Consider the following 14,073-nt stretch of genomic DNA (forward strand, 5'->3'; position numbering starts at 1 on the left):
CCCAAACCAAATAGTAGGTGTGGGAAATAATCATGACCATTAATCAAAGCTCTTGCAAATGAATGAGATTCAAAAGAGCTTGGTTGCAAATTTTGATCCGACCAACTCAGTTTTGGGATACAATTACGGAAAGGTGCAGAACACCATTCAGGCCAAGAGAGTTTCTAAAAAAAATTCAGCTAGGAACAAAAAATCACTCGTCCTTCACCAGGCTTGGACCCCAAAAACTAGCGATGTGCTTAAAAATTGTCTAGGTAGTGCGTGAATGTTAACCCTAACCCTAGCTGGGGTGTTAACAGAGCATTTCCTTGATCTATATCTGAAACTCTCTGGGCTCCGGATTTTGAAAAGATACCCAAACCAAAAAGTTTTGGGAAGATCATTGATCAAAGCTCTTGTAAGTGATTGAGATTCAGAAGCGCTTGGTTGCAAATTTTGATCCGACCAACTCAGTTTTGGGAAGCATTTATGGAGCGGTGCACCACGCCATCCAGGCCCCAGAGAGTTTCTGAGAAAAAAAATTTAGATAGGAACAATAAATCTCTCTTTCTTATCTACAAATCAATTTCAAAGCAAGTGATTTTATCTATTATTATTTTCTAATTCATGATGTGTAATATATAGCGATATTTGTCATTTTTCAAGTAAATACAGGTGGCATTGTGCTTCAAAATATATCATTTGTTATTTAAAGGACTTTTGGTTTCATATAGACTCTATTTAACGGACATTCGGCAATATCAGACACCCCATCCCCCGAATTAGTCAGTTAAATCAAGGATATACTGTACTATAATGAAGCAGATTGGAAAGATTGCAAGTAGCCCTGGAATACTTTTCTCACAAGGCATTGGCTATAATCCATCCATATCAAATAACCTTACTTTATGTTGCTCACTCATTACTTCCTGAAATGTGTCACAGCTGGAGGGGATAGCACATTGGTAGTTTCTTGTGTGTTGTATTGAACACAAGGTACAGAAAATACAAGAATATACAAATTGTGAGACCTTAATTCTTGTATGATTTGTGTGGTTAAGGTGATTTAAAAAGAGCATAACTTAAAAAAAGGGCCGGTGAACGTCTTGTTCTCATTTTTATTTTTTTTAGAATTTCACACTGAATTTACATATAGTAGTTCACATAGTAGTATGGTGCAGAGGACTACAAAATAAATTTACTAGAATAAATAACCTGCATCTTTTGAAATATAAATTAATGTTCAGCAGAAATTATTTAGCTACTTTATATATAAAAACATGACTCATAAATTTTGTAAAAAAATAACATAACCAAAACCCATATAAATTAAATGTTATTTTACATTTTAAATATGTGTGACAAACAGGTCTATAAAGATCATAAAACTAAATTAATATATAACTTAAATCTTTCTTATAGTGTTTTTTAGTATGAATGTAATATCTTTGTTTAAATCCATGCTTTCTTTAAAGGCCAACCAGTATATTTACTGCACTGCTGAAAGTAAGTATATAAGATTATATTCAAGTACAGAATCAAACAGATGTCCTCTTCTTCAGACGTGTGTCTTATGGGTCGGTTAACGTCTTGTTCTCATTTTAATTGTTTTAGAATTTCACACTGAATTTACATATAGTAGTTCACATAGTATGGTGCAGAGGACTACAAAATAGATTTACTAGAATAAATAACCTGCATCTTTTGAAATATAAATTAATGTTCAGCAGAAATTATTTAGATACTTTATATATAAAAACATGACTCATAAATTTTGTAAAAAAAATAACTTAACCAAAACCCATATAAATTAAATGTTATTTTACATTTTAAATACGTGTGGCAAACAGATCTATAAAGATCATAAAACTAAATTCAGATATAACTTAAATCTTTCTTATAGTGTTTTTTAGCATGAATGTAATATCTTTGTTTAAATCCATGCTTTCTTTAAAGGCCAACCAGTATATTTACTGCACTGCTGAAAGTAAGTATATAAGATTATATTCAAGTACAGAATCAAAAAGATGTCCTCTTCTTCAGACGTGTGTCTTATGGGTCAGACTGACGATTCTTCCTATATGGAAAGAAGAAAATGTAAGTATTTTTTTGGTTCATATTTTTCCTGTTTAATACAGGATATTTGAAACATGGCATTCATTGTGGCAGACGTATTATATTCTATATGGTGTTTAAATAAAAAAATATATAAATATTTTTCCATTCAGGTATTCCATCATTTATAAAATAAGCTCATATGTACAGGAACAGAATTTTAGTGTACAAATCAGAAGGCATTTTATTTGAGAATAGTTAAAAGTTAAAATTATCTGCTGTATATACTTATTAATTACTGATTAATAAATTAATAAATACTTATTAATTATATATACTATATACTGTATATTCTATAAAACCTGCCAAATTGTGCCTCTCCATAACCAGAGATGCCTGCTTCTGTACTAGAGTGAAGACTTTACATTAAAGAAAATGCAAAGAGTAGATCTGCATTGCATTAAACTTAAAAATGCCTACTCATTCCACCAATACAATTACTTCACATGACAGAGTTTGATAAAGTAAATATATTTGTAAGAGTTCTGTTCAACATAAAAATGTCACCCCAAGAAAATGAATAATTAAATGTCTTAGTTGTTTTCAAATGTATACTAGAGCATTTAGCATTAACTGGAGTCAACTGGAAACCAGACAGAATTGAAGGTGCTTTATTTGTGATTAGTCATATTAAAAATGCTTCTGTAAGCTTTTAAGTGACTTACTCAAATTCAGCAATCTTTTTTCTCACCCAGTGAAGCTTTGCAGGACTACAATATTTAGTTCCATTGCTTTCAAATCTGTGAAAAAACAAGACTTTAACTGAATTTAACTGAATAGGAACATATGGTAGCAGCAAGTTAGTTACTGTATATAGTAAAAAGTATATTTATGAAAGGTCTAACAACTTTGTTTATCTAAACTGTAGAGAATTTGAACTAGTTTTTCAAGCATTGTTAGGAGCTTTGTTATTCACTCTCATCATTATATCTTTATAATGTTACTGTACATTTTGGTGTGAAATTAAGACTTTGTAATGGAATTCTTACATTACTGCTGCAACACAAGGAGGGTCTCTCTTCTGCACCGTGTATCCAGTAATGGGACCAGAGATTTCTACGGGACTGGTTTTCAGGCAACAGGAGTTCACCTTTTCTCCCCCTTAAAAAAAAAGTAAGATACAAATTAACCTCGTAATGATCTGTGAAAGAAACCCACTTAGTTTTTATTGTAGCCTTTCAGGTCTGGAGACACCTTCAGCTACAGGTTTTATAATTACATTGAACCAGTGGCTATAGAGTACTGTATGTTCAACTTCTGCCAATAACAGGTTCATTAGAGTTGGAGACAGTTTCCTGTAAAATGTATAGCTCAGACACAGTATATTAACTATATCGTTATGAAATAGTCTGTAACAGAGTATGGTTATTATAATGTATATTAGCCTTCTATCTTACAGTACAGTATGTACTGAGATATAAACATCTCTTGTGTATCTACTCTTTATTCGCAATACTCAGATGACATCTTGTACCTCTAGCAACCTTATTTACTGCATCTCTTGCAGAAAATGCCCAGCCATCTACATTTTCGACACAGGAAGGAGACTGGGAGATCACTTCAGAGAACATGTCAGGGCTGTGAGAATCAAAGACCTCTCCAAGCCCACAGTTTCTCTTTGATCACACTGATCTCTTTGTCTGTGTTCTCAAAGAAGGGTTTCTCAACTCCTATTGCAGAAGGACATCCGAAACCAAAATTATCTTAAAGCTAGGATCACACCTTCCCCCTTCTCTCAATGACAGACTTGTTTCCTTCTAATCCTCTCTATTCTTCTGCAGGTTTTGACTTCACACCTCTCCTCACCCCTCTCTACTTCACACCACCTGAGTGTCCACTCAGCATCTCTCCTGCTCCCGCCTCCTCTCCACCACTGGCTTTTGTTCTCCCATGCTTTATTAGCTACTGGCATTTCCCTCTTTCACACAGCTGAAGAAGGCTCCACAACCGAAACATTGTGTTTCTTTTCTTCTCTTTTCAGCATGTTATAAACTTTTACTTGTTCCTTTAAAGCAAAAGTGGCTGTCTAGGGAATTGGGGAACCATTATCCAGCAGGTTTTCTAGGCCACCATCAGATCATCAATTTGTAAGACTTAAAGCATGTGCAGGTTTTGATTAATTTGTAAATTAATTGGTTAAAAAATAAGGAATTTTCTAGTCCTTGGGAGCAACAGGGTGTTAGTATTTCTACTTTAATTGTCCATATCACCAGTTTAAGTGGCCAAAATGAAGAGTTTTGAAACTGATGGTTTGATGGGTATGCCCCGGTGTCCTGACCTTGATTGCCGGGATATGTTCCAGTTCCCCCAGCATTCCTGTATTTCAAAAATACATCCGTCCATGTTCTAACCATTTCTCACAATTCAGCATCGTGGGGGAGTTGAATCCTATCTCGGCAAACAATGGGCGCAAGGCAGGGTACACCGTGGATGGGACACCAGTCCTTCACAGGGCACTTGTATTGGGTTAAGCATAGAAAATGGATGAACGGATTGATTTGAGGGTAGCTTAAAAGACCTGCTAGACTGTGGGTCTCCAAGACAAGGGCTGCCTGCCTCTGTACTGGAATGAAGGCTTTACATTAAAGAATATAAAAAGAATAGTTACAACTTCCACTAAACTTAAAATTACCTGCCCATCCCACCTGTGTTATTTACATGACATAGTCTAATAAAAATATATTTGCAAAACCTCTGTTGAAAATAAAACAATTTTTGTAAAAATAAAAAATATTTCAACTCACCAATCCTGGCAGAATTCAATTCTAAGATGAGGACAATCAATGCCACAGTCATTATTGACCTGTGAGAAGCAAGAAGATGCATGGTTGGATTGTTAGTGTTTTAACTAAATGTATGAGTTAAAGATAACTGTCTCAATGCCTGAGCTCAAGCCACACTCCTCTTTTTATAAGACAAAAAGAGGAACTAGTCTGTATTTGTCATTCGTTTTAGGGTTTACAATTCCATGAGTTATGTCAACCACACCCACACCCATTAGGAAAAAGGCCTAAAGTAGTGGTCATACCAAGGTCAAAGATGACATACCATACGTTACCAGGGAAACGATAGGTAGACATACTGTACTGTAACTTAAAGAGAAGAACAAGCAATACGTTTTCAGGGAATCGGGAACTAAATACTTGATGTTAGCAGTTCTGAAATAATTCATTTCTGAGATTGCTTAGTTATGCACAAGGAAATATGCGCAGTAAAAGGTAACTTCTGTATAAACTGAAAGTTGAACAACTACTGTATATTTGCAAAAGGGCTATTTTTTTTCTTCAATGTATTCAGTTTTCTAATCACATGCCATGAAGAAATCTTTCTATTATATAGTGCTTTTCATCTCAAGGTACATAACAATAAAACAACAAAACAGATGCGTGTGCTCACGTTAATACTCTAAATTAAAAACTATACTATAAAAAAGAGTTTTAGGACAGGAGTGTAGAGGCTAACTGACTTGTAATTCTGATATGTGGTAGGAGATCAGTCCATAGCCATGAACCAACAGAACAGACAGACATTTGATTTGCTGATTTGCTATATATTGCTTTCCAGGAGTTAGCAGTGATTGTAGGAGTGATGGATATCTCACTGATAATAGTCTCGCAGTTGATTGTAGAGTTCTAGGCTCGCTGCTGTGTTGAAAGACGGGGGGTCTAACTCTACTCAACCCTGATAGTACTCATCTTGTTGTGTATCACCTCCTGTGAATCCTTGTTAAAGAGGTAGTATCCATCTTTTAGAAAACACTTTTTAGAAAAAGCTTTTAGCGCTAAATGAACCATTCCTTTTTTAATTTTTGTTCTTGTGAGTCTGCATCGGGGTGAAGCAGTGGCTCTGTGGCTAAGGATCTGCACCTGTGACTAGAAGATTGCCAGTTCAAATCCCACAGCTGGCAGATGAATCCTACTCTGTTGGGCCCCTGAGCAAAGCCCTTAACCCTAACTGCTCCAGGGGCACCATACAATGGCTGACCCTGTGCTCTGACCCCAAGCTTCTCTCCCTGTCTGTGTCTCCATGTAGAAAAGCTGGGGTATGCGAAAAGATGAATTCCTAATGCAAGAAATTGTATAGGGCTAATAAAGAAACATTATTATCCAGTATTTTAAAAAACGTGTCACCAGGGCCCACGTGGTGATCCCAAGATTTTTTAACGATCAGAGTAAGAACTTTGAAATGTCATATAGTCGGTCAGTTGGGCAGCCAAATGCTGCATTTAAGACAAAAGATAATTACAAAAGTTCAGGGTAGTGCAGTGTCAAAGTTTTTCATTATGAAAAATGGCCACTAGGTGGAACTAACGTCCCTTTGGATTCCATCATTAGTAATCTAACATGTGACATTTTATTCACTAGTTTTTGTGTGCAGTACTTGTAGAGGTGTTCAGTCCCATTCCCAAACTCCCATTACATTCACATATAAATAAGTTTTGTATTGCAGGGGAGAGAGGGGGAAATGTGTTACAGTGTTCTTGCTTATTTTGTTGTTGTTGTTCATATTAACCAAAAGAGAAACTTGATCTAAGAAAGAGCTGTTAATTTCTGTTAGTATAGTTTATGTGATTTTATTTAAAATAATTTTTAATACAAATCAGATTGACCATCAGTCCACAGATTTCCCATTTTTAGGCACAGCTAATAGTTTAACAAACTACTAGTTGGCGTTTCTGTGTTATTAGATGAATCATAAATGTATGAACTATGCTCTATATTCCATTCACTTGTCTTGATGACTGGTTATTATCATTACTAAACAATCAACATGTTACCAAATGAACAAATGGGGCCTAGACAGCATTTCCTCCTTGCTGACTGACAACTCTCATGTGCTGCTAATTATAGACTTCTTTGAGTCAGACTGAGTAAAAAAGGCTTGGTCTCAGAGCAGCATTCTCACATGGGTTCAAAAGAATAAAAGAAAAAAGGAAACGAACTTTGACACTGTCTTACTCAGTATCTCTAATATTAAATAAGTCACTATCTCTGGTTGTTCTTAAATGTTCCAACCGTGTGTGTCCTGTTTCCATTACCCCCCGAGCTGAGTAATGTGTTGAGTGTGTTGGCATCTATAGAGAGAAATACATTAATTTCAAGTGAGAAAAAATGGTTGAGTTATGCTAAACAGTGTTTGTGTTAACTCTTCATTAGGGAGCGAAATAAGTTATATGATCTCTTTTATGCTGTCATGTGTCTGAAGGAAATAGTATCATACAGTTTTGGGGGTTATTGGAAAAGCAAAAGAGCATTTTTAAATTTTGTTTAATCTCTTTCTCACTAACAAGGGATTGTGCTACCTAAGTTAATTTTTGTGTCCTGGGATAAGTGCCCAAGATCCTTGATCTGAGTAATGAGTTCAGAAGTGCTGAGTTCAGTTCAGTGAATTTCTTTTTAAATGATCACATTCATCTGATATACAGTACATACAGTGCAGTCCATAAGTATTTGGACAGTGACACAATTTTTGCTGTTTTGGCTCTGTGCTCCAGCACATTGGATTTGAAATGAAAAATGACTATGAAGTTAAAGTGTAGAATGTCAGTTTTAATTCCAGGGCATTTACGTTTATATTGGATGAACCATATAGGAATCACAGCCATTTTTATACATAGCCCTCCCAGTTTAGGGGACCAGAAGTAATTGGACAATTGGCTGCTCAGTTGTTTCTTGGCCAACTGTGTGTTGTTGCATCATTAGTTCATGCACATGAGAGTTTACAAAAGGTCTAGAGTCGATTCTAGATGTGACATTTCCATCCGGAGTCTGTTGCTGTTGTCTCTCAACATGAGGACCAAAGAAGTGTCAATGCCAGTAAAGGGGGCCATCATGAGGCTGAAAAATCAGAATAAATCAATCAGAGACATAGCCAAAATATTAGGTGTGTCAAAATCAACTGTTTGATACATTGTTAAGAAACAAGAATGCACTGGTGAGCTTAGCAATAGCAAACGACCTGGTAGACCACAGAAGACCAGAGAAGTGGATGACCGAAGAATACTTTCAATCATGAAGAAAAAACGCTTTTCGACCATTGAACAGATCAAGATCCCTCTCCATGATGTAGGCATACTGTAGATGTGTCAAAGACTACCATAAAGAGAAGAATACACCAGCATAACCTCAGAGGGTTCACCACAAGATACAAACCAGATGTAAAGATGTAAGCCTCAAAAAGAGAAAGGCCAGGTTACAGTTTTGCTAAAAAGTACGAAAAAGCCAGTAGAGTTCTGGGACAAAGTCTTAATGGGCAGAGGAGACTAAGATTAACCTGTACCAGAATGATGGAAAGAGGAAAGTGTGGAGAAAAGCGTTGAATGATCCAAAGCAAACCACCTTATCTGTGAAACACGGTGGAGGTGGTGTCATGGCTTGGGCACGGATGGCCACCAGTGGAACTGGCTCACTTGTCTTTATTGATGATGTGACTGCCGACGGCAGCAGCAGGATGAATTCTGAAGTACTGTATACAGAAGCATCTTTTCTTCTCAAATCCAACCAAATGCCTCAAAACTCATTGGACGGCGCTTCACCATGCAGCAGGACAATGACCCCAAACATACTGCTAAACCAAGTGTGGAGTTTTTCATGGCCAAAAAATGCCGAATGTTATGGATTGGCCAAGTCAATCACCCGACCTGAATCCCATTGAGCATGCATTTCACTTACTGAAGACAAGATGAGGAAAAGCAAACGAAATAAGCAGGAACTGAAAATGGCTACATTACAGTCCTGGCAGAGCATCACCAGGGAAAATACCCAGTGCCTGGTGATATCTATGGGTCGCAGACTTCAGGCAGTCATCAGTTGCAAAGGATTAGAAACCAAGTGCTAAACATGGCAATTTTATTTAAGATTAAGTTAATGTGTCCAATTACTTTTGGTCCCCTGAAGTTGGGGAACTATGTATAAAAAGGGCTATGATTCCTATATGGTTCACCCAATATAGACGTAAATACCCTCGAATTAAAGCTGACATTCTGCACCTTAACCTCATAGTCACTGTTTCATTTCAAATCCAATGTGCTGGAGTACAGAGCCAAAACAACAAAACATTTTGTGTCACTGTCCAAATACTTACGGACTGCACTGTACATATACAGTACATGTAATGTACATGTGCATGTACAGTATTTAACATGAAGCTGTTTTGTTTATACACCTGTTAATTTTGATGTACTGTATACTTCACAAAGATGATACCAGTAAAATAATAAACAAAGATTTATAACTGGTGTACTGATATTTAACTGAACACACATGATGATTATCAAGAAAACTAAGGTCCACTGTAAAAGTTATAGTCTAATTGCATGTGTGATCACTGTTGGAAGTACTGTGACACATAATGTTTATCTGTGACACATGCGTTGCACCAATTGCAGATATTGTCTTGTAGGATTCTCTCCTATTCCTGTTCTTTTAGGGGAGATTTTGACTTAGAATAATCTCATAGATGGCAGCTTTGCACTATTGGCTCCTCATCCAAGCACAGATACCACATGTCTGAACCTGTGGCTCCCTTCATACTGAGCAGGATATATCATCCCTGTTCCTCTTCTTAAATGCTCATGTCTTCAAGTAGGGGATCCACAGAATAAATGTCATATTCTCAGAAGTAAGGTGTTGTTACACAGTATGTGAATCCTGAGGTCTTGTGTAGTCTTGCTGGATCACTGTCTCATCAGAAGAATTAGCAACATGAAAATGATCATTAAGAATAATATGATAATTGTGATGAAGAATAATATGTCGATCCTGGCAGGGTATTGAAACTCTTGATCTTCCATATTGTAGCAAATCATCAACAGGTTGTGTTCAGTTTAATGCCTTATAAGTTTAAAAATGACGAGTGACAGTGTGTTAATTTGGTCCAGCCGCCAACACAATGCTGGCATAACGATGTTATTCTCTTTAATGGTGGATCCTTAGAGATTCACAGCTGTTGAGAACCATAGCTACTGTATAGTGATCACAGGTTGTTCCTAGATTGTGTCTAGCTCAGGTGAGAGTAAAATCGTATTGGAAAAGTGTTGTTTGTCAAGTGGCTAAATCATGGGTATTGGATTAGCCCAGCTGAGTGATTTATTGCATAGTCAACCTGAGTACTGTGGTGATTTATAGGAAATGGAACCAGGAGACAGAAAAATATGAAAATATATTTTGTGTATTTCTTTACAATTTAATTGCATGGGATACATTTCAATACATGAAAGAATTCATGTTCATTTATATTATGCTTTTGTTGTACCCTATCATACTGAATTTATAGACTGAGCCCTCTAATTAATGGTGATTTAGTGCCTATGCAGCAAAGTCAGTCAAGTGTTTTAGAGTCAATTATGAAAGATCAATTCATCAAAATCATGACAAAACCGTTTGATCATTATCAATGTACCTGAATCCATGTACTTTATTCTACTAAAAACATGCAGGCACAAATACGCTTCTTTTTATGCTTTTGATGCAGTATGTAATAATATGTTTAGGTGTAAATGTTAGTTCACTTACTACTAAGTATTTTCTGTATCACACCACAATACTTTTTCAGCTTTGAGAAGGGATCCTTCTAAATCTGGTGTTTGTGCAATAAGCTGGGCTTCAAACTTTTAATAAGAATTGTAGTCGGTAAGCAGTGGAATTCTTCTTAACCATAACCAGCTACGGTATGTGTAGGTATTTGTGTAGTTAGCCCAACAGCCTAGCCTGTAGTTGTTCTTACTGAGAGCTCTAGGCCTGTGTACATAGTAAATTTGATATAAGCCCCCGAGTGTGACACTTGTCCATTACAGGGTTACCCCAGGAAATCCCATTACCCATTTAAACACCTGGAGCAATTAAGGTACAGAATCTTTCTCAAGGGTTCAACAGCAGTGTGTGCAGAGAAGACTTGGACTCACAACCCCTTACAGTTGCACCAAACTGCTCTTTTAATGTGCACAAATGTTGTGTTACTACAGTATATGAAATTGTGGTTTCATGAAATTGATTTCATTTGTTGTGATTTTTATCTGCCACAGATTTTTCATTTTCTCCTTGTTTGCATATTTGGTTTACAGCAAAAAATTATCAGCCTGTTTGTGATCAGGCTAATTATGCTAATTATTAGCAATGAAAAAAATGGTAGTGGCGCACATAAACATGTGATGACTCCTTTTATCATGTCTAGATGTGTTAATTTAAAATGTTTACAATAAATATTTTAAAAATAACAATAAAAGTCAATGAAGACATTAACATTTTAATAACATAAAATATTAGGTGTGAACAGAAACTAGTAAAGAATATTTCTCTTTCTAGGCTAAAACAAGTTATGAGATATTCTTTATTGGTGCCAAACTTGTTTCAAATAAACATCTCAGTAAAAAGTTGTTTCATCAAGAAACAAACTACAATTACCATACAGGAAATATAAGAATGCCTTGATTATTTTAATAAATATAAAATGTACTGTATTACAGTAGCTTATTAATAAATAAATATGTTTAAAATTAAATGTCAACATTTTCTGTGCAGTATAAAAATAAATATATATATTTTTTAAATAGGGTATGTTTATAATACAGAAAACAAAGTATTTTAAAGCTTTTGATGAATAAATGGTTAACTTAAATTCAAACACAAGACTGCTTGTCACTCTTAAAAATACAATTCCCCATAAAGCTGCAATAATCTTTTGAACTTGTTTCTTTAAGACATGGACTAGGACTTAGCTTATCATTTATGGGAGGTTTTTCAACATCTCGCGGAGAACATGCCCTAGAAGTGCTTCATGCTTCCTATTGACCACTGAGTAATTGGCTGCCATTACATCATGTGAACATTTAGCTTTGCACACAACTGTCCATGGAGCAAGAATTGTGATGAAGTGATATCTTCGGTGGCCTGATGTAAGTGAGATCCACGGATGCTCTGTTTCTCAAACGATGTCATTATTAGTCCTTGTTTGGCAGTTTCGGAACCTCCAGTTTCCTGTTGGAGAGTAAGAGAAGAAACCAGATCAGGAGTGTGGTCTACAGAAGTGCTGACATCACTCATTGAGAACAATGTGGTCCTAGAATAACGACGACTATTTTCCAGAATGGATCTCTGATAGACTGAAACTCTGTGGAACTGGATCACTGAGACATGCGTGTCTGGACACTCAGTTTTCTAAAGGATGGAAGTTGTAATTTCGGTTGACCTACTGAAGTTCTGCAATCTTCTTTTTGGCCCATCGGGTATTTGGATCACTGCAGTACTTCTTGCTGCCGCTAATGAATCTGAAAAACAAAATAAAGGGAACTTACAGTACACTCCTGGTTCCTTTATGTATATTCATCTTATACTTGTAACTGTTTTCTTCTATGTGAGCCTCTTTAATGTTACATTGAATTGTACAGTTTTTTTAGCAGATATGCTAAGATGTGTAAATGTTCAAAGGCAGGCTCTTACATCACGGCTTCCACACAAGGCAGTGCTTCTTCCTCGAGGATGTAACCTGTGATGGGGGTAGTAATTCGATTCTTGCTTGTCTTTGTGCAGCAGGTGTTCACCTTTATGTCATCTGAGGGAACATTAACACAATATCTGTGACAACAGTCAACCAACAGCAAATTTCACAGAACAAAAACGGTCACCTTCTAAGCATTTGATTTACGATGCTTGTTGTTCTCATTTTTTTACTATAACTAATTAGAAGATTTAGAACCAAAAATATTTAAAATATGATTGCATTTAAAATCAACTGTTGATATATATACAGTATATCAAACAAAGTACTGGCCTCTCAAAAAAGTAAACACCAAGTCATAAAGTGACTATCAACAACAATCAAATATGTAATGCCTGCTGCCTACACTGTATATTGATTGAACAAAGGAGATGGATTACATTTCTAGTTATTTCTAAAAATAATTTCATTTATTATTATATAGAAAGCATAGATAAATATTTTAGGTAACACATTATGTGTTGCAAATACCATTTATGAACATAGAAAATCCCTAAACCTTAACCCTAAGGTTACAGTATTTGCAAATGTAGCTTGTGCCATCTTCAGTATGATATTTCTACTTGTATTAACTAGTACAGTATATACAGCACTAACAGCTGGCTTATTATTCTTTAATAAAGCATCATTTTGAAATTCATAAATTAAAGTTTGATAAATACAACTTGTTCGTTCTTCAGAAGCACTGAAAAGATTAAATAAACACAGATTGAGATAGATTAAACACAAAATAAAGAAAACGTGAGGAAAGTTATACTTACCACCAAAAACAGTTACTGTTCCCAGTAAAACACAGAAGATCACAAGTTCTAGTTTACAATAATTGTAATTCATGTTAAAACCGTTATTTAACAAACTTATATTTACAATATGTCTGTTATTGTACTGTAGGTGTATGAATACTGTACATCAATGTGCAGCAATAACCATCTTTTATACGATAAAATAGGGAAGTCAGGCTTAGTAATGTGTCAGGACACGCATGTGTGCTAATTTTGAAAGATTTTCCACAGACTTTTTTTTTGTGAATGGAAATATTGAACATAAAGGCATAAAGAAATTGCCTTAATGAATGTTAATATAAATTACTTTCCCTCTAATCTCTTGTAGTTAGTAACCATTAAACTGATTTTAATTTGAGGTTGAAACTATTCTGACCACATCATAAAGGTTGTTAGTATTCACTTTTTGATGAAAAAAAAAAGAACTCAGAAAATTAAGGATGATTGTAAAAGGGATGGTTTATGAATCTTCTTTTTAAACTAGTCTGCATTTCCTATGGAAAGAAAATTAGTCTCTGCAAATTCCAATTAACTCTTCGTGAACAATTCACAAGAATATCCAACAAAAAATGTACAAACCATTCATGAAATACACATGAAGCTAAAATAAGAACATGCAACATATTACTGAATAGTTCATCTTTAAAAATGGTGGGGGATTTTAATCATATTTCTTGACTATCCGTGAGCAGCTCCCACACTG

The 14,073-nt window shown here is 35.5% G+C and overlaps 2 long non-coding RNA genes across 2 annotated transcripts; both read right to left on the reverse strand.

Annotated features, from left to right (window-relative positions):
- Nucleotides 1-1,083: 1,083 nt before the first annotated feature.
- On the reverse strand, nucleotides 1,084-4,965 carry LOC148676882 (uncharacterized). Its single transcript, XR_015928857.1, has 4 exons — nucleotides 4,839-4,965; nucleotides 3,084-3,195; nucleotides 2,760-2,834; nucleotides 1,084-2,056 (listed from the first exon to the last, which is right to left on the reverse strand). It is a non-coding gene; the product is annotated as an uncharacterized LOC148676882 (long non-coding RNA).
- A 6,352-nt stretch (nucleotides 4,966-11,317) lies between these two features.
- On the reverse strand, nucleotides 11,318-13,480 carry LOC148676883 (uncharacterized). Its single transcript, XR_015940923.1, has 4 exons — nucleotides 13,350-13,480; nucleotides 12,531-12,642; nucleotides 12,284-12,358; nucleotides 11,318-12,068 (listed from the first exon to the last, which is right to left on the reverse strand). It is a non-coding gene; the product is annotated as an uncharacterized LOC148676883 (long non-coding RNA).
- Nucleotides 13,481-14,073: the final 593 nt, after the last annotated feature.

This window comes from Lepisosteus platostomus, chromosome 2, assembly GCF_059453375.1.
Source record: "Lepisosteus platostomus isolate fLepPlt1 chromosome 2, fLepPlt1.hap1, whole genome shotgun sequence".
Taxonomy (NCBI): Eukaryota; Metazoa; Chordata; class Actinopteri; order Semionotiformes; family Lepisosteidae; genus Lepisosteus; species Lepisosteus platostomus.